This window comes from Chlorocebus sabaeus, unplaced genomic scaffold (genome assembly GCF_047675955.1).
Source record: "Chlorocebus sabaeus isolate Y175 unplaced genomic scaffold, mChlSab1.0.hap1 unalloc_scaffold_285, whole genome shotgun sequence".
Classification (NCBI taxonomy): Eukaryota; Metazoa; Chordata; class Mammalia; order Primates; family Cercopithecidae; genus Chlorocebus; species Chlorocebus sabaeus.
Window position 1 is genome coordinate 108,207 of NW_027327576.1, and position 4,070 is coordinate 112,276.

Consider the following 4,070-nt stretch of genomic DNA (forward strand, 5'->3'; position numbering starts at 1 on the left):
AATAAATTTATTAGAAAGTTTGACTAATTAGGCATAGAAATAAATGGGAAGCGCTTTTGGCAGGAAAACAAAAGATAATCATTATTTTCAACTACCAGACCCAAGGATTTGAAATGGAAAGGTTTAGGCCTAAAATATGTTATTGAATTTATGACAACAGAAATTCAGATCATATTTTCTGATCATTGTAAGTAACAGAAATTATTGGCTAATATGTAGCCAACAAATAATATCTAGCTACATTCAAATTTTATTAAGGTTTTAAAAATTAACTTCTGGGTTAAAAGGAAAATTCAAACTGAGACTGCATTTATGGATTGAAGGAAATGTTAATGAGGAAGAATATGATGAGAGCCAAAACCTAAATTCAAATAAGTAATTTTGCCAATGTAAGATCATTTGCCAAAATGTAAGATCAGTTTTCTAATATTTAAAAAATTACACACTACCAATTTTTGTTACCTCAAAGTATACTGGAGGAGAGCTGTCTTTTAAATGAGGTAACTAGGGTGTTACCAAGATGGTCGAATAGGAACAGCTCCAGCCTACAGTTCCCAGTGTGAGCAACACAGAAGATGGGTGATTTCTGCATTTCCAACTGAGGTACTGGGTTCATCTCACTGGGGCATGTCACGCAGTTGGTGCAAGACAGTGGGTGCAGTCCAACAAGTGAGAGCCGAAGCAGAGCAAAGCATTGCCTCACCCGGGAACTGCAAGGGGGAAGGGAATTCCCTTTCCTAGCCAAGGGAAACTGTGACACACAACACCTGGAAAATCAGGTCATTCCTACCCTAATACTGCACTTTACCAAGGGTCTTAGCAAACAGCACACCAAGAGATTATATTTCGGCCGGGCGCGGTGGCTCAAGCCTGTAATCCCAGCACTTTGGGAGGCCGAGACGGGCGGATCACGAGGTCAGGAGATCGAGACCATCCTGGCTAACACGGTGAAACCCTGTCTCTACTAAAAAAATACAAAAAACTAGCCGGGCGTGGTGGCGGCGCCTGTAGTCCCAGCTACTCGGGAGGCTGAGGCAGGAGAATGGCGTAAACCCAGGAGGCGGAGCTTGCAGTGAGCTGAGATCCGGCCACTGCACTCCAGCCTGGGCGACAGAGCCAGACTCCGTCTCAAAAAAAAAAAAAAAAAAAAAAAAAGAGATTATATTTCATGCCTGACTTGGAGGTCCCACACCCACAAAGCCTCCCTCATTGCTAGCACAACAGTCTGAGATCTAACTGCAAGGTGGCAGAGAGGCTGGGGGAGGGGCACCCGCCATTGCCAAGGCTTAAGTAGGTAAACAAAGCGGCCAGGAAGCTCGAACTGGGTGGAGCCCACCCCAATTCAAGGAGGCCTGCCAGTCTCTGTAGACTCCACCTCTAGGGACAAGACACAGCCAAACAAAAGGCAGCAGAAACCTCTGCAGATGTAAATGTCCCCGTCTGACAGCTTTGAAGAGAGTAGTGGTTCTCCCAGCACAGAGTTTGAGAGCTCAGAACGGACAGACTGCCTGCTCAAGTGGGTCTCTGACACCCGAGTAGCCTAACTGGGAGATATCCCCCACCAGGGGCAGACTGACACCTCAAACATCCCATGGCCAGGTACACCACTGAGACAAAGCTTCCAGAGGAACAACCAGACAGCAACATTTGCTGTTCAGCAGTAATCACTCTTCTGCAGCCTCCGCTGCTGATATCCAGGCAAACAGGGTTTGGAGTGGATCTCCAACAAACTCCAACAGACCTGCAGCTGAGGGTCCTGACTGTTAGAAGGAAAACTAACAAACAGAAAGGACATCCACACCAAAATCTCATCTGAACGTCACCATCATCAAAGACCAAAGGTAGATAAAACCACAAAGATGGGGAAAAAGTAGTGCAGAAAAGCTGATAATTCTAAAAATCAGAGCACCTCTCCCCCTTCAAAGGAATGCAGCTCCTCGCCAGCAACAGAACAAAGCTGGACAGAGAACGACTTTGACAAGTTGAGAGAAGAAGCCTTCAGACAATCAAACTTCTCCAAACTAAAGGAGGAAGTATGAACTCAGCGCAAAAAAACTTAAAACCTTGGGAAAAGATTTGACAAATGGCTAACTAGAATAACCAATGTAGAGAAGTCCTAACACGACCTGATAGAGATGAAAACCATGACACGAGAACTATGTGACAAATGCACAACTTCAGTAACCTACTCTATCAACTGGAAGAGAGGGTATCAGTGACTGAAGATCAAATGAATGAAATGAAGCGAGAAGAGAAGTTTAGAAAAAAAAAAGTAAAAAGAAATGAACAAAGCCTCCAAGAAATATGGGACTATGTGAAAAGACCAAATCTACGTCTGATTGCTGTACTTGAAAGTGACAGGGAGAATGGAACCATGTTGCAAAACACTCTGCAGGATATTGTCCAGGAGAACTTCCCCAACCTAGCAAGGAAATCCAAAATTCAAATTCAGGAAATACAGGGAATGACAAAAAGATAATCCTCGAGAAGAGCAACTCCAAGACACATCATTGTCAGATTCACCAAAGTTGAAATGGAGGAAAAAATGTTAAGGGCAGCCAGAGAGAAAGGTCGAGTTACCCACAAAGGGAAACCCATCAGACTAATAGTGGATCTCTCGGAAGAAACTCTACAAGCCAGAAAAGAGTGGGGGCCAATATTCAACATTCTTAAAGAAAAGAATTTTCACCCCAGAATTTCATATCTAGTCAAATTAAGTTTCATAAGTAAAGGAGAAATAAAATCCTTTACAGACAAGCAAATGCTGAGAGATTTTGTCACCACCAGGCCTGCCTTACAAGAGCTCCTGAAGGAAGCGCTAAAAATGGTAAGGAATAACTGGTACCAGCCACTGCAAAAACATGCCAAAATGTAAATACCATCAATACCAGGAAGAAACTGCATCAACTAATGAGCAAAATAACCAGCTAACATCATAATGACAGGATCAAATTCACACATAACAATATTAACCTGAAATGTAAATGGACTAAATGGTCCAATTAAAAGACACAGACTGGCAAATTGGATAAAGAGTCAAGACTCATCCGTTTGCTGTATTCAGGAGACCCATCTCACATGCAGAGACACACATAGGCTCAAAATAAAGGGATGGAGGAAGATCTATCAAGCAAATGGAAAACAAAATAAAAGGTATGGTTGCACTCCTAGTCTCTGATAAAACACACTTTAAACCAACAAAGATCAAAAGAGACAAAGAAAGCCATTACATAATGGTAAAGGGATTGATTCAACAACAAGAGTTAACTATCCTAAATATATATGCACCCAATACAGGAGCACCCAGATTCATAAAGCAAGTCCTTAGAGACTTACAAAGAGACTTAGACTCCCATACAATAATAATGGGAGACTTTAATACCCCACTGTCAACATTAGACAGCTCAACAAGACAGAAAGTTAACAAGGATATCCAGGAATTGAACTCTGCACCAAGAGGACTTAATAGACATCTACAGAACTCTCCACCCCAAATCAACAGAATATATATTCTTCTCAGCACCACATCATACTTATTCCAAAATTGACCACATAGTTGGAAGTAAAGCACTCCTCAGCAAATATACAAGAACAGAAATTATAACAAACTGTCTCTCAGACCACAGTGCAATAAAACTAGAATCCAGGATTAAGAAATTCAATCAAAACAGCTCGACTAAACGGAAACTGAACAACCTGCTCCGGAATGACTACTGGGTACATAATGAAAAGAAGGCAGAAATAAAGATGTTCTTTGAAACCAATGAGAACAAAGATACGACATACCAGAATCTCTGGGACACATTTAAAGTAGTGTGTAGAGGGAAATTTATAGCATTAAATGCCCACAAGAGAAAGCAGGAATGATCCTAAATTGACACCCTTACGTCACAATTAAAAGAACTAGAGAAGCAAGAGCAAACACATTCAAAAGTTAGCAGAGGGCAAGAAATAACTAAGATCAGAGCAGAACTGAAGGAGATAGAGACACAAAAAGACACTTGAAAAAATTGACAAATCCAGGAGCTGGTTTTTTGAAAAGATCAACAAAATTGATAGACCACTAGCAA